Genomic DNA, 22,716 nt, shown 5'->3' with positions numbered 1-22,716 from the left:
TGTAATTATATAATGGGGATCTCATGCAGAAAATCCTAATATGTTTTTGACTTTTTTGAGTTCTATTGCTAACTTTCAAATCTTCCATTGCCCTGTCTTGTCCTAAATCTAGCAAATGTTGCAGAGAGACTGTGATAAGTGGAAATGTTCATAATTAAACAAAGTGATATGGTCTTAGGATATTCACCTATTTCTGTTCGCTATATTCTCTGTGGTGTACTCAAATGTAATGGTCTCAATATTTTTCAGAGCAGATGGTAGCCAGGTGAGCTCGGTCTCTCCTCACTGAAGGATGGAAAGAAGAGACCTGATTTTTTTGTGATGAGCTATTCTTATTGCTATAAAATAAATAAATAAATAAATAAATAAGATTATGCCTTACAGCAAGAGATACCACCGATGAACTAGGTTTATATATTCCCATCAAAAGCTGACCATATTTGTAGCATACCAAGACGTAAGTCTTTCTGTGTATAAAGCAGGTGGAGGGAGGAGTGTGTGTAGCCATTATAAAAAATATCTTCAAATGATAGAAGGTAATTCTGGATCTCCTAATTTGTTGAAGGCGAATTTAACCTTTTAGGCTTAAAAGGTTTCATTTCAGAATAAGTTTCTATTTTGATCTGTTCTGTTGAAATACAAGTCAGGATATGTGCAAACACTATACACTACAAAATGAAAAGGAGAGAAATCTCAGGCTTTCTGAGAGAATCTAGAAGTGTTTTCACAATCAGCATCTGGAAGACACTGACTACCTTTCTGAACCATATGGACAGATCAGATCCTGGAAATTTGCATCCTTTCTCTCTCTAGTCTGCATCACTTTGTGGTACAGGACCTTAAAAGAGGCCTTTTGCATCCTGATTTTAACCACCCAGAAATGATTTGCCTGTGTGTAGAAAATGGTATTATCCCAGATTTATCAAGGCATAGCATGCATGAGGTTGGATCTGATTCTCTCCAGACACTTTTTTGTGCCTTCAGTGAACCAAAAAAAAAGTATACAGAATATATAGCAGACTCTATCTGTTGTCTCAGTATTTCAGATGAGCTGGATGCTTGGTGTCATGTTTGTTGATCTGTTCCTCCAGGGTACACCTTTGCCCTGCCTATGCCTCAGGAGCATCAGCTAGTTAAAGCATGCAGTTGTGGTGAAATCAATAACTGCCCATCACAATGGGTAGGAAGATTGTAGTGGGATGTATGGTCCGGACAAGGAAAGTGTGAGATGAGCCTCACTGGTTTGGGGGTTAAGTGTGTCAGAGGAAGCCCTGTCTAGACTGCAGCATTGGCATGCCTTAGACAGTGGTGGGAATGGAGCAATTTTAGAATCTTAATTTGAATGCTTCCACCCGGGACTTCTCCCCAAAGAGACCCACAGGATCAGGCCACTACAGCAGCACCAGCATGGTCATTGGGAGTCCTATGGGTCATGAACCTGTTCATAGTCATAGATGGAAATAAAGCCTATGTCTGTGAATTCAGTTACATTCCTAAATTTTGTTAGAACAGTGTATTTGGGAACTAATGTGAGATCCTTTGACCCTGTCTATACTGCGAATTTTGTTGTGAATATTGTGCTGTAGGAAGTTTCCCAGAAAATAGCAGAAATTAAAATGTATAAGGAAATGAGAGTCACAAATTTTGATAGCCTAAAAAGAGGTCAGAATGAGACACTGACATTTTAAAGCATATGTTCACTTATCTTGAATGTTTTGTGTGAGTAATAAAACTGAGGTACTTATCCCTCCTGGCTGCTAATGATCTTGTGGTATTTTTTTTTTCTTGTGAAGATAACATAATTAAGCTATGTGTCCTAGCTGCAGTAATTCTTATCTGTGATTCTTATTTCCCTGTGTGCCTTTCACTTGTCTGCACCACTTCTTGTGTTATAAGTATTACCTGTAGTTTTCTTTGCTGGTAAAATTAATCATGCATCCTGGGCTTTAGAATACAGCCATTATTTGACAACACATACTACATTGTTTTCATTCAATTACATCCTGTTCAGAGCTTTGGTGTAAGCTATGTTATCTCATGTTCCATGGCTGTGTAACCCCAGGATTCTCAAAAGACCATATGACAAATCACTTCTAATCCATTAGAAATCCTGGCTTACGTGAAACCCATATATTGTAAAAGGTTCACAAATTCTACAAGTACATAAAGAGCAAAAGGGGAAAATGTAGGCCTGCTGCTGAATGGGGCAGGAAAACTGGTGACAACTGATGTGGAACAGGCTGAAGTATTGAATGCCTTCTTTGCCTCAGTATTTGCCAGTAATATTGGCCATCAGGAATCCCAGGAACATCAGATCAGAGGAAGGGTCTGAAACAAGGTAGACTTACCCTCCATGGAAGACCAGGTTAGGGAGTACTTCCAACAAACTGAACGTACATCCACGGGGCCTGATGTGTTGTGCCTACAAGTGCTGAAGGATCTGGCTGATGTCATTGTAAGGCCACTATTGATCATCGTTGAAAGGCTACGGATACTGGGAAAGATTCTAGAAGACTGGAAGAGAACAAATGTCACTCCTATCTTCAAGAAAAGCAAGAAGGAAGATCTGGGGAAATACAGGCTGTTCAGCCTCACCTCAGTCCCTGAGAGGGTGATGAAGGAAATCCTCCTGAAAACCATTTCCAAACATGTAGAAGACAAAAAAGTTAATGGGAGTAGTCAGCATGGATTTATGAGGGGAAAATGCTTGACCAACCTTCTGTAATGCAGAGACTGGCTTCGTGGACCAGGGGAGAGCAGTGCATGTTATTTACCTTGACTTTAGTAAAGCCTTCAACACTGTTTCCCATAACATCCTCGTAGACAATCTGAAAAAGTATGATTTAGATAAGTGGGCAGGGATGCTGGTTGAAAATAATTTAAGGGATGGGCCCAAATGGCTGTTAACAGTGACAAAAAGTCCAGTTGAAGGCAAGTGACTAGTGGTACACCCCAGGGGTCAATATGGGTGCTGATACTGTTCAATATTTAATAATATTATTCAATATTCAAGACTATTCAATATCATTAATGAACTGGGCACTGGGGCAAAGTGTCCACTCAGGAAGTTTGCAGACAATACAGAACTGGTAGGAATATCTGGAACTTGACAGGCTAGAGAAATGTGCTAACAGGAATCTCATAAAGCTCAATAAAGAGAAATGAAAAGTTCTGCACTTGGGAAGGCACCATTCCAGGCACTTGTACAAGCTGGAGGCTGACCAGCTGGAAAGCAGCTTTGCAGAGAAAATCCTAGGGGTACTGGTGGACACCAAGCAGGCCACGAATCAGCAGTGCACTGTTGTGGCAAAAAAGGCCAGCAGTATCCTGGGCTGCATTAGGCAAAATATTGCTAGCAGGTTTGAGGGAGTTGATCCTTCCTCTCTACTCATCACTAGTGAAGCCACACCTAGAGTGCTGTCTGTGTGTATGGGCTTCCCAGTACAAGAGAAATGTGGACATGCTGGAGAGAGTCCAGTGAAGCACCATGAAGGTGAAAGGACTAGAGCATCTTTCATGTGAGAAGAGGCTGAGAGAGCTGGGATGATTCAGCCTGGAGAAGAGGAGTCTCAGGGCTCAATAAAAATAGCATTTTAGAGCAAAATTCAGTTTTCTAGATCACATGTTCACTAGCATTCTTTCTCCATCTCATGCATGATAAACCTGCTTGTCCTACGCCATAGATTTCCAATTTAAACCTGATAATACCTGGTATTTTTATTTCATGATTTTATGGTTCTTTCTTTAGACTCTAGCAATCAGTTCTGTCAGTGGAGCTCCTGGCTTAAATTGCAGTTTGTAGTCTACTGGGAACCATGTATTCTTCTGTCTGTGAGAACTGTCATTATCTTGTAAACCACGCTCACTTTTTCCCTGAAATTTGTAGCATTTTGTCCTGTTCCCCTATAATTCAGGGCCAGCTTATTTGTGTAGCACCACTATTTATGATACATATTGCTTAGAAATAATTTATCTGTGTAGCTGAGAAAATAGCAGTATAATTTCACTGCTCTTGCATAGACCTTTCTACTGTTTGTAGCTATGATTTTTGAGTTACAATCTCTCCAATATAAATAATGTATTAGTTCATAATTTAAATGTGACCTATCTTTGTAGGACTGGTGACTCACTATAAAGTTCTTTTTGAGTACCTGACAAAACTTCAAGCAGGTTTTGGTAGCTGATTTATCTCTTCTGATCTGTAACATGTTGTGAAGGTTTGGCTTTTATGTGTTTGACAGTGCAGTTAGGACACAAAATTGCTAAGTCTCTTACTGTAATGAAAGGAGGTGGCTCGCAAGAGAATCAAACTAACATAGACTCTGCTAAATTATTGTATTCTAAAATCAGGAACCTAATGTTGTAGTTACAAGATAGATTTTTCTTTGGTAGAAATGCTGATTTACATAAGATCAGGACTGAGCTTTAAATGAGATCACTGAAATAAATTGTAATTTAAAGTAACCATCTAAAAAAGGTAGAATTAAATCCTTTGCAGAGGCAAAGGCAAGGAGCTACCTTTTTCATAAATGGTGTTTATTACCAGACAATACCAGTAAGTTCACCCCAATTCTGTCCTGCCATGTAACAGGTATTTTGCACAGGTAGATGGTACTGTAAAAGAGAGAAGCAAAAGATAATCACATCTATGGTATCCTCTTGATACCACTTGTTAGCTCTAAATGAGACAGTGATTTTTTTCTGCTTCATTTTACCTCCATCCAGTAACACTTCTCTGATTCAGAGAAATGCCTCCCTCCATCTTTTCCCAAAAGCAAAGCATAAAAAAAAAAAAAAAAGGAAGTTAAAGAAAGGAGAAAGAAAAACCTCTGAGGGAAGAGATTACATGGAAAATACATGGACCCTTATTTTTAGGATAATATAAATCCACAGTGTGGAAGTATATACTTCAGAGCTTTCAAATGACCTGCACAATGCCCTCAAGAAAACCCAAAAAGCATTCTGTTAGTTAAATACTGCATATATTCTTCTCACACATTCACACTTTGAGTGTGACAACTGTTTGTATGTGGAAGTGAAAGACGAAGAATGATGTTGCCACATAATCATTGCCATTTGCATCTACTTTTTTTTTTTTTTGTGGAATCATACATATACGTGCAGCTCTTGAACTTGACATCTGTGCAATAACTGTATACTGCTACACGTTTTTTCAAAGCCTAAATAATAAAACATTTCTTCCCACAGAGTATTTAAAAACATATTTTTCAACATCTGTCTGAAAAAAATATCTTTTAGAATGTATCATGTACTCCTGTCATAGTGTGACTTACTGTTGAAAGCGTGTATTGTAGTACTCCTCATTAAAGGCATAGACACCTAGAAAGCTTGAATTTTCTCCATTTAGTTATAACTCCTATGCTACTTTTTTTTTTTGTCTTCTAATTCTTTATAAAGCATAAAATCATAAACTTTATAAATCAGCAGTAGAAGTATGCCTCCTGAGTTTTACAGGCTGTCCATGTCACCAGTAAACATTGATGCAAAACTCTAATTTGCTTTAAGGAAAACATTGCTTTTTGCACTGTGACTTAAACTTCAAAATGTGCTTTAATTTTCATAATAATAATCTATTCAGTTTAGTTGTGCACTGGCCTTAGGTTGCCAGGTGAATCCTTTCTGCTGATTCCTTTGGGTGTTTACACCTGGAACTCAGCATGTGTCTGACAGCAGTTGTTGTTCTACTGTGATTGAAGGAAGTCACACTTCGATCCTTCACTATAGAATACCGTCTAGTATTAGAATTTAAATTCTTTCCATTTTTATGCAATAAATAAAATAAAATAAAATAGTCATAAGGAAAACCTTATAAGTTATCAGGATATGTTAATTCTGAGTACTACTAATAATAGTTTGAAATTGTAATTGACTTGTCTATTTTGGAGAAGAAGAGGCTGATGTGATATCATTGCCCTCTACACCTTCCTAAGGAGGAGAAATGGAGAGGGAGGTGCTGATCTCTTCTCCCTCATAACCAGTGATGGGCACAAAGCTGCACTGGGGGTGGTTCAGACTAGATATTACGAAGAATTTCTTCACTGCGAGGGTGGTCAAACACTGGAACAGTCTTCCTAGAGAGATGGTTGATGTACCATGCCTGTCGGTGTTCAAAAGGCATTTAGATAATGCCCTTAATAAAATGCTTTAACTTTTGTTTAACCTTGAAGTGGTCAGGCAGTTGGAATTGATGATCTTTGAAGCTCCTGTCCAGCTGAACTATCCTGTCCTACCCTAGACTAGCCTAGCGTATTTTAAGTATTGTTTGATGTGGTATCTCATATACTGGAACAGAAAGACACATAGTTAACTACTTTTACAGTTGTTTCACTTTTCATTATTCTTTATTTTTTTCATTTAAAGTATTAGTGAAATAAGAATATCTAGTTATTAATATCTTAGACTTCTGTATTTCTAAATTGAAGCTTTAAAATTCGCATCCATTGTAGACTGGCTCAATTAAAGTACGATGAATTCTTCTTAAGTGAGTTTGACATAGCTTGGTCAAATCCCTGATTTCTAAAGTGGAGAGCTATCCACAAAAGTTGGGGTCTGATGAAGTCTAAGAATTAAGTACTTAGCTAATCTTGATTCATCTGATGCCATTTTTATTATAATTTGTTTCATAATTTTCTACTTAAGAATGAATGGCTATACCATGCCACAGTGTGCAATCAGTCAGTGTGACCTTGATTTCCATACTCCATACCAGAACCCTGGAGAGCAAATAAAAATATGTTAGCATGAAACACCAAAATGGGCAATTGCTACAGTGAAACAGATTAAGAAATACTTTCTTCCAAACTTGGACAGTTTCCTTTTGCTATTGGCCATTTTCTGAGTTGTCTCTGTAGAAAGAAAACATTTCCTTATTTTCCTTCTCAGCTTTGTTTTGCAGAGCTGAATGTAGGTTTGATTCTTCAAAAACAGGAAGCACCTACTAGAGGGTACATATCTCAGAAATGCTGTTTTAGCAAAACTTTATAGAATGACTGGATTTCACATCAGATGTCAAGCTTTACTGTCTCATTACTGTTGGACAAATTCAAATAAACAACAAAACCTAGTTTAATTTCACCAGGAAAGCATTTTTACAGCATTTAATTTCTGTAAATGCTGATTTGTAGAATTTGACTTATCCTTAATCCAGAAATACTTCTGGCTACAGCAAAGCATTAGTACTTGGGCTACATCCTGAGCATTAGCACTGTGAGACTTAATACAGCTGTTCACTAGTTCCTTCACTGCAAGGAGATGTGCAAATTATGCATATGTGAGGACACCTGGTAAATACAAATGTTCAGTGCCATGCTCACTAATAAAATTTTGGGTCCCACGAAGAATTTTAGCATATTATTTCAGACTCCTTTGTCTGCTCAGGAATATGCATAATAGTAAAAGGTAGAAAGAAGAGATGTATATCTGATGGTAATAGCAAACCTAGAGTAGTTGGCTAAATTCACTGCTAGTATTGTTAATGATGACCAGGACTCCAACTAGGAGATCAGGAGAAAAGAGTATGTGTTCAGAAAGTGGAGAATGGGGATGGGATAGAACAGTATATTTTGAAATCAGGACTCAAAATCAAGTCAAATCAGGAGAAAAAAAATGGAAAAAAAAAAGTCTTGGGCACAACTAGGCATGAGACTGAAAATAGAGAGTCAAAATATTGTAGGTACTAGTGGAAATGATAAGGGCTTAAGTTTTCTAATGGTTATTAGGGCAGAGAAAGTGAGGTGGGAAGAAAGGATCATTTATACATTCCTGTTGAGCCTGACCAGAGATTACTGTCATTTTGACCTTTTATAACAGCTTGCCATATTTATTATTTTATAACTAGAGCTCAGCAAAGGCATGACTGAACACCTGAGATGCCCTTTCCCTGTACTGATCACTCCTACAGTACCTGCTGCACATAGATGCAAGCAGATCATCCTAGGATTCAGGGGAACAGCATGAATCTGTGTTAGGGGAGGTTCAGAATGGATATTAGGAAAAGGTTCTTCACTGAGAGGGTGGTCGGGCAATAGAACAGGCTCCCCGGGGAAGCAGTCATGGCACCAAGCCTGCCAGAGTTCAAGAAGCATTTGGACAACACTCTCAAACACATGGTTTGATTTTGGAGTGCTCCTTTATGTATCCAGGGGTTGGACTCCTGTGGGTCCCTTCCAACTCTATCCTATGATTCTATGATTCATAGAATATCCTATGATTGTATGAAGGAGGAAGGTGCTACAAAGCTTGAGATATCAACAACATTCTGTAAGAAAAGACTTGACCACAGAAAAATGTCATTTCAACATTTCTTCGCAATCTCTTGTAGAGCAGGGAACTGAAGCAGCAGGGATCATCAACATGTTTTCATTGAGCTAAAGTTAAGGGGCAAGAAGGAACTAGAGCAAAATTTTAGAAGAAAAAGAAAGGATGGATGTGAGTAAAGCCATTAATGAAATGAACAGTCTATATGCTTAATGATAGGAAGCTAAAACAGTTATCCATTCTGTTTAATGCTAGTTTTATAGTAAACAAAAGACTGAGGAAGACTCTTCTACTGGAAGGCAAATGACCAAATATTGCATTGAAATAGTAATAGTGATGGTTTGTGGTTTAATTCTACTTGTGTTGTCACATACCTTGCAAAAATCTGTAAAAAAAATAAGACAGCATCTTTATAATACCTGTGCAAGTGGTGACTGGTACTTTGAAATTGGGTATGTTTTATCTGGTAAATATTGAACGTAAAGCACAAACTTGTTCTGATAAAGGAGTGTAATAAATTGATTACAAATGTTTGTTTTCAGGGCTAACTCTGTAGTATTTCATTATCAAAACTGTTGGCACCACATCTGTAGATAAAAGGTAAACAGAAGGCCTTAAAAAATATGCATTGAAACCGTCAAAACACCTTCAGTTAAATAAAATAAAATAAAATAAAAACAGAAACAAATAGATCTTTTTCAGTGCTGATATGCAAGAACCATGTCATTCCCTGACATGGGAATAAATTGGTTCTGCTGTGTCATGCTAGCCAGAACACTGATTTCATAGGTCCATATGTACAACTGGCGTTAGTCCTGTTCAGAGTTTTAGTACTCTTGAATACTTGTACAGAAGTTTCTGTTTTAAGTATGTTGTAGCCTTTGCGAGGATGTCTTCTTCCCACATTGTAGTTTTATCGTTCTCCTCTGCTTTAAACAATGTTACAAAAGTACAATCTGTCCCAAAGGTTAGTCCAATCTGATATCCCGCAAATTTGTCTTTATACTCCTTCCCTGTTTATGAAGTGAGTGTTCTGTACTACTCCGCAGAACTATCCTCTTACAGTCCCTCTCCAGGGATACCCCAGATTTCAGTTAAGGCTAAGCAGATTGATTCAATCTATTGTTGAGGTGCAGCCTCTGAATAACTTTTGAGAAACTTATTTACATTATTTACATTAGTGCATTGACTATCTGTTCTAATCTTACACGAACATACATGCAAAACGTGAAGAATGGCAGCCGAGGTTGTGGGATTTCATCTCTTTCCTATCCTTCTAGGGATCTGTGTCGTTTCCTTATTGTACTGCATGGAGCAGCATTCCAATTTCTATTTTTCTAATAGTTTTTTTTTTCTTTTTTTTTTTTTCTTTTTCCCCTCAACAGTGTTTAAACTAATCATTAAGCATTTTATTTTCTTCTCTCTCTCTCTTTTTTTTTTTTTGCCCTCTCATACAATTATCTACTAGATAAAGTTTCTGGTGCACAAGAAGATTAGATTGTTCCCATAGCATATCTGTTGATTTTCAGGCTATCCTGTTGTTCCCGGTTCAGCTATCAGTGCAGCTATCAAAGCTGCACAGATACATTCAAAAATTTTCTTCAGTATTGCAGCACTCAACCACTACAACCCATTGCTCCCTCAGAAAATACTTTCAATTTGAAATAGAGAGTTGGCATTTATTAGAGATATTATTACTTGGCTTGGTAGAGTGTCATCCATACAGTATGTTTTAATTTATGTTTTAAAACAACAACAACAAAAAATTAAACTGAAAAAGGATGCTCTTCATTTAGAACATGTCAAATGATTTCAAGATGTTTTCCAACATTTGTTCAAGTTGAAATATGAATCAAATCTGTCCCTTGCCTCTGAACAGTCTATTTCAAGGAAATGTCAAAAATTTCATGCCAAACTCTCTGGAGAACTAAAGAGAAATATTATATAGGGATTTTTCCTTTTTTTCTTCTTTTTTTTTCTTTTTTTTTTTCCTCTTCTGTTTAAAATAAAACCTGTAACACTGCCTACCAGTCTGTCCTTACTCTGCTGGAATACTAAGTTGTAAGCCAGTTGCATGAGCTGTTTCACAAGTATTGTCAGTGTGCTACTATTTATCTATTTCCTTTCTGTCTTATGCTTTGTGTGATGAATTTCTGGAGTAAATTTTTATAACTGAAATATAAACCCTTGAGAAATCAAAGCTTATAATATACTGAAATACTGACAGAGCCTGAACTATAATGCCCAAATCGCAGTGCTTGGGAAAAAAAAAAAAAAGCTACTAAACTACAAGCAAATGATAGTCTATCAATTTTTCTATAGGGCAATCACAAGGCTATTTAAGTAGAATAATAGCTTCCCAGCAATGAGCTATTTGTAATGAAAATTAAGCATACCAGGATCATGCCATCACAATTTTTTTAAAGTCAAGTACATGTTACTAAAAGTTGTATTCTCATTTTTCTATTTCCCCTAAAAACAGGTTTGCTTTTAATATGATTTTTTTTATTGAACACACTGCCCATTTTCAGAAGCTTGAAATTGTCATCATTCTTGGAGAAAAGAGTTTGTGCATGTTTATGCATATTAAATGTAGGTGTGTGACCACACATGCACAGACGTGCATGTGCTTGCACCTGTTTATTGCTTCAGCAGCTAACCTTCTGGCTTCAAAACTCTTCATTGCACAAGTTTTAGGTAATGAATGAGTTGTTTATTACTTACTGTACATATCTGTTTTCAGCAAATTGAAAATTAGTTGAATAATAGGTTGTGAGTTGAGGATTGTATTTGTATATTTATCACAGAGTCGTGACTGCACTGCAGCACAGCTTCTAATTCATTGGAGCATCCTTGCTTTTGATGTCTTAAAAGTAGAGTAGAACACTCATTATATTGCAATTTATAAAAATGTTATAGGGCTTCTATAAAAGAATAAAATATGGTTGTGCACTAAGGACACACACAAAGGACAGAGGGATAAGTCAGTTGAAACTATACGCTTAACGTTTTATACATGAAATTTTAGTTGAGCATGCTGCTGCTTGTGGTAGATTGCAGAATCATCATGGTAAAGGAGAAAAAGCAGATTTTGTAGACTTTACCAAGTGATATAAATATGCTCAATGATGATCTGGAGAATAGTGAAGTGTAGATCATTCATTTCTGTGTCACTGTTTATTATTATGTTGTTGTGCCTGATGACTGCAATGAAAAGAGGGAGAAAAAACCACTGTGATAAACCCTGGGCAAATATAAATTAACATCCTTTTTCTGATACAAATATCTTAAAAACTAAGAAGATAAGAGATGTGCATGGAGAAAGGGAAGAGAGTTACAAGTGAATATGCATTTTACTTCACCACTAATGAATGATTTATATACATCGTTCAGTTTTGTGGGTGTATGGATCAGCTCAGGGAGAACATTCCATGTGAAATAAATAAACCATCTGTAAATGTCATCTACATCTGATTGATTCATGGTAGATCTAAGTCAAATTTCGACTCGTGACTCAGAGAACCTAATTTATGTTTCCTTATCAATGTTTAGCAAACCAGGAGTTTATGGGAATGCACAGCATGAAAAGCATGCTGACCTCAGCCATTCCACTATGGTACAGTGGCATAACTAAAAGTCTTAGTAGGTTTCTTTTTGCTCTGCCAATATATAAAGGAAAACTTGGGTTTCTCGCAAAGACAGGAGAAATTAACGTCCTTGACTTACATGTTCTGCTAGGGATTTAATAAGGAAACTGGCATTTATACCAGTTGTCATTAGTAAATGTCACAGAAACATTAACTGCCATTTCATATTCATTTCATTGCATTGACTTTGTGTTTTGCTTTACTGCCACGACTGTGTTTTTGTTTTGAAGGGGAAAAACCTTCAGTGTTTAGGCAGAAAGCATTTTCTATGCCACTCACAGGGCAAACTCTTCAGTTCATATTGTTATTAGAATTATTCACTGGAATTAAAATTTTATGATCTACATGTTAATATGAGAACATGGTTTCTGTGAAGACATCAGTAATTATCCTAGCTTTACATCCAAATTAATTAACTTTCCAGGGGAACTTCAAGGTTGTATCTATGAAAATGAAGAAAGTGGCCAGATTCCTGGCGGTAATATCATAGAATCCAAGAATCATTAAGGTTGGAAAAGACCTCCAGATCATCTAGTGCAACCATCCTCTTACCACCGATATCACCCACTAAACCATGTCCCTAAGCACCATATCCAACCTTTCCTTAAACACCCCCAGGGACGGTGACTCCACCACCTCCCTGGGCAACACATTCCAATGCCTAACTACTTTTTCTGAGAAGAAATGTCTCCTAATATCCAACCTGAACCTCCCCTGACAGAATGTGAGGCCATTCCCTCTAGTCCTGTCACTAGTTATCTGTGAGAAGAGGCCAATTCCCAGCTCCCCACACCTTCCTTTCAGGTAGATGTAGAGAGCCATAAGGTCTCCCCTAAGCCTCCTCTTCTCCAGACTAAATAACCCAGTTCCCTCAGTCACTCCTCATAGGACTTGTGTTCCAGACCCTTCACCAGCTTTGTTGCCCTTCTCTGGTCATGCTCCAGGGCCTTGATGTCTATCTTGTAGTGAGGGGCCCAAAACTGAACACAGTACTTGAGGCGCGGCCTCACCAGAGCAGAGTACAGGGGGATGGTCACCTCCCTGGTCCTGCTGGCTACACTATTCCTGATACAAGCCAGGATGCCGTTGGCCTTCTTGGCCACCTGGGTACACTGCTGGCTCATGTTCAGGCGAGCATCAACCAACAACCCCAGATCCATTTCCTCTGCACAACTTTCCAGCCACTCTGCCCCCAGCCTGTAGCGTTGCATGGGGTTGTTGTGCCCCAAGTGCAGGACGCGGCACTTAGCCATGTTGAACCTCATCCCATTGGCCTCTGCCCATTGACCCAACCTGTCCAGATCCCTCTGCAGGGCCTTCCTACCCTCTGGCAGATTGACACTTCCCCCCAACTTGGTGTTTCCACTTCCAGCTTTTTAAAGAATGAGTGGATGAGATTCCCTGGGAAACCGTCCTTAGGCACAGAGGAACTGATCAGAGCTGGCAACTCTTTTAGGACACTTTTCTTAGAGAGCAAGAGCTTTCCATCTCCATGTGTAAGGAAACAAGCAGGGAAGGCTGGGAACCAGCATGGCAGAGCAAGGACCTGCTGGTCAAACTGAGGTGTGAGAAAGAAATGCACAGGCAGTGGAAGCAGGGTCTTGTAGTCTGGGAAGAGTACAAGGATGATGTTTGGATACACAGGGATGGAATTAAGACAGCCAAGGCACTGATGAAACTGTGCTTGGCAAGGGATGCAAAAAATAAAAAGAAGGGATTCTGTAGGTATATTGGCTGGAAAAAAAAAAAAAAAAGGCCAATGAGCGTGTACCAGCTCTGATAAATGAGAAGGGAGAACTGGTAACAACAGACATGGAGAAGGCTGAGGTAGGTACTCAACAACTTCTTTGCCTCAGTCTTCACTGCCTTTCAGGCTTCTCATGTCTCTCGAGTCCTTAAACCTCTTGGCAGAGTCTGGGAGAGCAGAGTCCCTCCCGATATCATGCGTCCCAGGGTACTGAGGGAACAGGCTGATGCAGTTTCCAAGCCTCTCTCCATCATATTTGAAAAGTTCTGGCAGTCAGATGAAGTCCCCAGTGACTGGAAGAAAGGAAAATATCACTCCCATTTTTAAAAAGGGTAGAAAGGAAGACCAGGGAAACTACAGGCTGGTAAGCCTCACCTCTGTGCCTGGGAAGATCACGAAACAGATCCCCATGGAAACAATGTCACGGCAGATGCAAGACAAGGAAGTGATCTGGGACAGCCAGCATGGCTTCACCAAGGGCAAATCGTGCCTGATCAATCTGATGGCCTATGAGTGAGTGACTGCATCAGTTGAGAAGGGAAGATTAACCGATGTCATCTACCTGGATGTCTGCACAGCCTTTGACACAGTCCTACATGACACCCTTATCTCTAAATTGGAGAGATATGGGTGGACCATTCAGTGGATAAGGAAGTGGCTGGATGGCTGCAGCCGGAGAGTTACGGTATGCTCCATGTCCAAGTGGAGGCCAGTGACGAGTGTCCCTGAGTGTCCCTCTGTCTGTCTTGGGACTAGTGCTGTTTAATATCTTTATCAGTGACATAGACAGTGGGATCGAGTGCACCCTCAGCATGTTTACAGATGACATCAAGCTGAGCGGTGCAGGCAATACAACAGAAGGAAGGGATGCCATCCAAAAGGACCTGGACAAGCTACATAAGTGGGCCCATGTGAACCTTAATGAGGTTCAACAAGTCCAAGTGCAAGGTGTTGCACTTGGGCCAGGGTAATCCAGGGCAAACAGACTGGGAGAAGAACTCACTGAGAGCAGCCCTGCAGAGAAAGACTTGGGGGTTCTGGTAGACAAAAAGCTTGACACAAGCCAGCACACTTACGGCCCGGAAAGTCAACTGCATCCTGGGCTGCATCAAGAGACGAGCGGCCAGCAGATCAAGGGAGATGATTATCCCCCTCCACTTCACTCTTTTGGGACCCCAACTGAAGTACTGTATCCTGATTTAGGGCCCCCGGCACAAGAGAGATTTGGACCTGTGAGAGTTGGTCCAGAGGAGGGTCCAAAAAATTATCAGGGGGCTGGAGTATGTCCTATGAAGGAAGGCTGAGAGAGCTGGGGATGTTTAGCATAAAGAAAAGAAAGCTCCAGGGAGACTTCATAGTTACTTTTCAGTACTTAAAGTGGGCTTATAAAAAAGATTGAGAGTGGCTTTTTACACAGGCAGTGGGAACAGTTTAAAACTAAAAGAGAAAAGGTTTAGATTAGATGTTAGGAAGAAATTCTTCACTCAGAGTGTGGTGAGACACTGGAACAGTTTGTCCAGAGAAGTTGTGGTTGCCCCATCCCTAGAGGTGATCAAGGCCAGGTTGGAAGGGGTCCTGGGCCACCTGATCTAGTGAGTAACATCCCTACCCATGGCAGAGGGGTTAGAAGTAGGTGCTTTTAAGGTCCCTTCCAAACCAGGCTATTCTATTATTCTCTGATTTGATGATAATTATCATCTTCTACAGAAAAAACTTTCTGCAAATGCTTAACATGGATTATAAAGTGAAGTCGATGTCATAAAATCTCAGGAGTAGTATTTGATTCAAGATGTACAGTGCAGAAATAATAAATAATCAACAAGACATCACAAAGTCAGTGTTATGGTTTATTCTCAAGTCCTGTATGTTCTTCCTTATGTATCTGAAATCATATAAGACAGATGGTTACATTAATACAAAGTCAAATCCAGTCAAATTTTGATCACGTTAATACTTAAGAAGGCTTGAAGATTTCTTCAGAACCATATGAGTAAAAACCAAGAGATTATTCTAAGGATTCTGAGGGCTTAACATATCTGCTATCCCAAAGAGGGTGGAATTGTGCCGTATTGGCTTAGGTTAGTGACTAGCTTCCACTTCTATATAATTGTCTAAATAAGAAACTCAAATACACCAGTCCAAAAAACATTGTCTACAGAGTAGCTCTCTAATGCCCTAGAAATACTTACCTAGTTACCTAGTTACTAGTTACCTAGTTACTAACCAGGAAAAGATTTTCACAGAGTAATAAAAATAAATAAATAAATAAATAAATAGTTAAATAAAAACCCATTTTTAATATATCGTATTTAGTAGCTGGCCTTTCATAAGAATTTATTCTTTTTTTTTCTGACCTGTTTAACAGGCATAAGACAGTATTTATGACAGATGCAAATGTTTTCATTTACAACAGTTGAAGACCTGGCCCTGAGCTTAGTGGCTAAAATATTGTGCAACAGGAATTGGCTTTTTATCTAGCCTGATTTATTTATCTATAAGTTTGTGGTTTTCTCCGTTAGCTCTGTAAGATTATCACAGCATGGTCCAATTTGCAACTTGTGGGTTGGATGTAGCCCATTGACCATTTATAAACAATTTATCTTTTATTCCCTCTTTAGCAGAAACAGAGAATAGCACGTGCTGTTTAATAGAACATTTCCTCCTTTTTTTTTCCTTTTTTTTACTTTTTTTTTTTTTTATTTTTCCTGCCACAGCTCCACACAGAGCTGTTCTACTTTTGTTAACATGAAGCAATTGCTAAGAATTGATAGGAAGGGTACTACAACTGGGAAATTACCTCTTCTGTTAGTAGCTGCAGTAGATTTACCCTCCCCTGCTTTGCTTCAACCATGGTAGCAACAGTTTGGTTTGTACAGAAGTAGATATTTGGCCATGACTATTCTAGATCCTAGGTTATGCATAACAAGAAAAGAATTTTTTCTGCAACAATGCAGGAATATGGGTTATCCAGTTCCTGAGATTGCTAAAGCAGACCAGCATAGTTTCATTTTAAGAAGTTAATTTCTGAAGTGATATGGAAATTAAAAGTAGCAGGAAAAAAAAAAAAAAAGGAATAAGTATCTATATTATAGTACGTGCATTAAAACTGCATAAATATAAGAGGATTCCTTAATTCAACTGAGTTAAATTCTGAATTTTTCTTTACATGTTAGTCCTTCTTTAATCATTTTAATGCAAACAGCTTAGAATAGCACCTTATTGGTCTGGAGATAACACTGTGAAAAACTTTGGCAGCCTTTTCTAGTAATACGCCCTAAAGGAACTTTGATTAACCAAATGTCACTGAATATTTTAATATTGATTTGCTCTTTGTAAATCACAGTCTTTAAAAGCGCCAGGCATTTTATTTTGATCTCAGAACAAATTTGATAATATCCATCAAAGAAATATGAAATCCTTGTATTACACTAAGTAACAAAAAAGAATAGGTCCTTTTTGGTTCAGGAAGGATTGTTTACTTCTGCCATCATTAATTATATGCATCTGTGCACAATTAGATTAGAAGACAGTAGCAAATGAAACTAGTTTGGGAATTACTGTGAACCTGAATGAGTTTTACAGTCACTCCCATCTGTCCTTTGTGCTGCCTTGCATATAAGACGCAAATCCTTTTTCTGAAATCCTAAAGTCACATTAAACACTTGCTATGTTATATGAAGTGAGAAAGAGTCCTAAAGGTTAGATCAGCTGTTTCTGTTTTATTTAGAGCACTCTGAAAGTCAGAGGCTCTGTATGAAAGAGGTAATTTAAGTCTGACCTTGATTCAGTAAGACTCTGTAATAATAATGTGTCCTTAATTTGATTATCTTATTGTTTAGTACTACTTTTAACGTGCCTAGTGGAATGTGCTCTATTGCTCGTTAACAAGGTACTCAGTGCAAATGTGCAAACACTTAAAATATTTTTTTGTGATTCTGTTACTAGTTTACAGTTTGTCTTTTAAGTAAGCTACTTAAAATCAGACTGCTACCTTGAAAGCATTATCTATTGCTTCTTGGAAGTGTTTTCCTTGAACATTGTTTTATAGACCTAATCTCTCATCGTTTTCTTGAGCAGTCAGGTAAGCTGGTACAAGAAAAAGGGGTTAAATTTTAAACACATTTTTCTAGCCTTTGTGTGGATGTGAATGTTTATACAAGGCATATAGTGATAGAAAATCACGCTTAACAAGGATAGCATAATGCATTTTGAAGGATCTAGGTAAGAAACTATGCAAGAAATGGTGATATGGGTTTTAAAGAATTGTTTGAAGGCAATAAAAAGGCCAATTAGTGGAAAAATACTGTAAGACTATTTGAAACATACTGATGAGTTGGTTAGTTCCGAGGCAGAGGAATGAACAAAAAAGCATAACAAAAAGAATGTGGGAGAGAGAGAAGGGCACACAGAAATGAGAGATGGGGTCTGAACAGGAGCAAGATTAGTTAGGGGTTTGATGACGAGAAGGAAAAGATTAAAATTCATGTTGAGAAAAACTTAACGCCGTTTCTTTTTGTTATCTTTCATTGCAAAAAACTTCTAACATTTTGTTCTGCACTACAGAAGTTCTTACACTGTCTTTATCACTGCAGGTTTTGAGCTCTTTTCAGTACTGTAGCGGGCAACATGTACCAGATATCGCTGCTGTGTTGTGAGTTCCTTCCTTTCCTCCTCTCAGGTGGAGGAGTAACTCAGTAGTTGAACACTTTCCCTTGGTGGTATTTCTTGTTTTGGTTGTTCCTATTTTATAGAACGAATGTGTTTATATTTAATTTACGTATATGCACAAGCTGTATTGTGCACTTATTCTGGAGATTCTGTGTAGGGGAAACAGGAAAGGAAATGAAAGTAAAGGAGGGTGAGGAGGGAAGGAAACATCTACATCTGTCAGTGAAGAATAGTAAGGTTTGCGATGGTTCTTCAGTCCCAGTGCTTGTTCTTGCTTTCTCCAAAACAAAAATGTTTGGTTGCCTTAGGGGGAAAAAATGGTGTTTGCAGACTACATGAGCATCTTGTTCCCAGTTTTTCCTCTTAAACAGTCTATGGTTGGGGAGCTAAATGGTGTACTAGATATTTGTATATAGCATCTCTGAGAAAATGCAAAAGCTTCAGGAAATGTTAATGCTTCAGGACACAGACATACCATTTGCATTCCTTGTAGAAAGTATATATGGACAGACAGAAGAAAAGTGTAACAGTTTTCGCCGTCCTGCTTGGAAGGTCAGAGTTGCCATTTGTAGATTTAAATTTGGTTCCTACTGCAGCGTAAAGCAAGGTAACTATTTATACTGGTTATTACTGAGGTGCTAGTGAATCATATAACAGAAATGAAGGAATAGCAATTAGAATATCAGAGTAAATGGGCACTAAGAATGCACCAAACCTAATTAGATAATAAATATCTGTTTTGTAATTTTGACCTGTCATATTGCAGCCTGGGAGGGTAGGGGGTGGGGAGAAGCTTGTTTTTATATTATTAGGTGACAGTTAACCTCATGACATTTAAAAAATGGAAAGAGAGATGCAAATCACTATACAGCTATAAATCTGACTTTAATAATTGTACTAAGCTTTTGAAGAAAAGAATAATTAAATACCTGGAAGTAAGTAAATAGAAGATAAAGTAAAATGCAACACACATTTATCAACAGTTTATTGTTCAGAATTAACCTGATATTCTCCACTGATGAAGTACAGTAGTTCTTTCTCAGACAGGAAAAACACAATAGATCCAGTGTGTCAGATGCCAATAAAATATTTGATACACTATAATGATGAAAATTATTAAGTGAACCAAGGAAGATGGGGTTTGAATGAGGAATTGTGAAGTGAGTTGTGAGCTGGCAAATGGAATTGCCTTACGGGTTATACTGAAGAGTTAGCAGCTGGCTGAGAGATTAGAGTTGCTTAGAGATCAGTGCCAGAGGTGATCCTGTTTAATGCTTTGACCTTTGCTCAAAATTAGGAATATACTATTGAAATTTGCTGATGATACAGATTCAGCCTAGAAAAATAAACAAAGATTTGGATGGCACAATGGAAGTTAATAGTGCAGAATAATGCTGTTGAGAATGATAGCAAGAATCTCTGTGTAAAGCTGGAGTTTGTTGGTTGGAGGTGACTGTGAAGAGAAAGATGGGAATGTACTGAAGATAGTTAATGTACTGAGCAATCTTATGGTGACTTTGTGCCACCATTCTGATATATTCAGGAAAATGCTATATCTCAAGCAAAATATTTTCAACACAGAGATATGAAAATATTAATCAACTCTGAAGCCACGAAACATTGGTAAGACTTCCTCCAGAATATCAATACGATCACAAGTGCATGGGGGAATGGCTACAAAGATCAACCATTGAAAATCTATTTTCCAACAGGAGACTTGCTTTCATAAAAATATGGACTGAATGAGGTTACTATTGCTCTCTACATCAAGTCATCAATTTTACATCTCAAAGAGGAATAAAAGCTTTTTAAGACAGGCCAATGTTACAAAAAAAAATACAAACAAACAAAATAGCATCTGTATATTCTCTATGGACAGATTTTGGATGGAAATTAAGTGAAAGTATACCATGCCTTTCAGAAGGAGCCTGAGGGCAAGAAAGTTCTCAATGTAGTTGGTAAGGCTTTATAAGTGTCAGTACTTAAAATACAGTTGTCCATACCAGGAAGGAACAGAACCCAGTGACTAGGAACTTCTAGTTCTCTGTGCTATGCTTGCTTCTAACTTCAGAGCCTGATTAAGGACAGAAGTGTGGTTTTGAAGTAATTTTTTCATGTAAGCGCAGCCTTATTCCTAAAGGAAAGAATGGAATTGTCTAGAAACATACTATTTTTATATTATTGAACTGTACATATGGCATGGATTAGTTTTCAGAGTATATGCTAAATGTTAAGCAAAAGGTAAATATACTACATGAATACATATGCTCAATTATTTTTTTTAAATACAAATTTCTTCTTATATTTTTTTGTAGGTTTTATGTTCTAGTTACCTAAAATTTCTTCCAGTAACTCCACTGCAGTGGGGAAGGACAGATAGGTGGCAGATGACAATATGTCAGTTTGTTAATGTATTTAATAGAAAAGAAATCTTATAGTTCTGCCTGATAAAACAAGCTAACAGAAAACTGGGGGTGGACACAGGATTTAAGGAAATCATTCTGTAGTCTAATTAAAATTACAGTTAGGCAGCACTGATATTATGATATCATTTACTTTTTTTTTTATTTTTAACTATATTATGTTTAGAACAGGGAAAAGCAAATGAATTAAAAAAAAAAACTGGATACAGATGAGGCTAGTTCAACCATCATATAAGAAATATAGAATTAACATTGAGGAGTTTGCTAAAGATCTGTTTTTATGTTCTGATATGCTCCATTGAATGATACAGATAAATATCTTTTTCATATTTCCCTACATTAAGTCATTTACCTCACTTACATAGTCAATAATGGAGTATTTTTACTAGCTATGCTACAATAAATGTAAGTTATATAGTACTAAAAATTGAAACAGTTTGCTGGCATTACATGTGAGATTTTGTATAAATAGCTGGCCAAATTCACATAGGAAAAATGTTTAGTTTGGTCATTGGAAAAAATAACTTTTAAAGTAACATCTTCAAATATAAATGAAGAAGAAAATAGATTGAAAGCAGTTATTTTGAAAGGCTGGAAAAAATCAAGAAACGATATTCAGATTTAGGAACTTTTCTAGATGTTTATATCTTTCAATAAAAGTTAATTCATGAGATTGTTTTTGAACTGTTACTGGTCTCTGTTTTCCCTACTCATGTACCCATCGGGTATGAATTCATAGAAATTTTTAGGGATTTGGATGTTTAGAAATGTGCCATTATGTGCTGTTGTTCTCTCTGTAGTGTTGAGAGCACAACTTAAGGCCATCACTTGTTATCTGAATTGCAGTAATCAACCCTATCTGTGCATTTAGCCTGCCACAATTACAAAACTAAATGAATTCACTTAAACCTTGTTGAAAACATAGTTTACTGAACTGTGATAACTGTCTCAGGTAGGTTTACTGTATTTTAATATGAAAGCAAAATTTTAAATTGCTTTGTTTTTTACTTCAGAAAAGCATTTATTTAAGCGCTATTTTTAACCAAACTGGTAGATTCTGGGTGTTTTTTTTTTTTTTTTTTTTTTTTTTGGAAAAGAGTGAATGGCTAGCCTCGAATACCACAGGCTGATATAGGACATAAGCCATCATGGTGTGTGTTCTGAAGTACTTCTGGCATGCATAAAGCCAACAGTCCTTTATAAGGATGAATACACAATGTCCAAGTCTCAAATGCATATTAGTCATGTAGGTTCTTTTTGGTAGTTGTCATGCATATCAGTGCTATGAAGTGGAACTTGAGGAGACAGGAAACACTAAGCTTACAGAGGGTGCACTAGATACTTTGAGTTTCAGTAAGTTGCTACATAAGGAAGGAAAAGCTGTCCTTGGATGTTATTTAATAGCGTATTGTTAACATGATGAATGTGAACTGCAGATCCTAAAAATAAACATCCTTAATTGGTAATGCATTTCTGAAAATATTTTTTTTGTTTGTCTAATAGGCAATTTCCTAATTTTTATTTTTAATGTTTTAATGAAAAAGTATAGTTCATAAAATAGATTTGGCTAACTCAACATGAAAGAAAAACTCCTTAATTTCGTGATTAAAAAATGCAGAACCTATACTGAGTCTGACTCTAGACAATTTAATAAAGGGGAAAAAATCTTTGAAATGATATTGCAGAGATGTCTCAAAAGAGATTTAATAGTTTCAAAGGTAAAAATACATGGTAACTCCTTTTTTTTTTTAACTATGTGAGGTCAAACTCATGTCTTTGAAATCACATTTAGATAATATTTCAAACAATAAATATATATTCTGCTATGACTGTCATCTGGCATCCCACTTTTTCTGCATTCCTCCCACTCTCCAGCAACAGCATAGCTGGAGAAGAAAAACAGATGGGTAGGATAAAACAGAGCAACATTTGCCACAAATCCCTGTGAAGAAAA

General features: G+C 37.4%; 1 protein-coding gene across 1 annotated transcript in view; it reads left to right on the top strand.

The window, feature by feature from the left end:
• Positions 1 to 22,716, top strand: part of CNTNAP2 (contactin associated protein 2) — a 1,164,016-nt gene that overhangs the window by 737,892 nt on the left and 403,408 nt on the right. The gene's annotated exons all lie outside the window — the stretch shown is intronic.

Source organism: Anser cygnoides, chromosome 2, assembly GCF_040182565.1.
Source record: "Anser cygnoides isolate HZ-2024a breed goose chromosome 2, Taihu_goose_T2T_genome, whole genome shotgun sequence".
NCBI lineage: Eukaryota > Metazoa > Chordata > Aves > Anseriformes > Anatidae > Anser > Anser cygnoides.
Note: the sequence above shows the minus strand (reverse complement) of the source record. Positions and strands in the feature narration are given on the sequence as shown.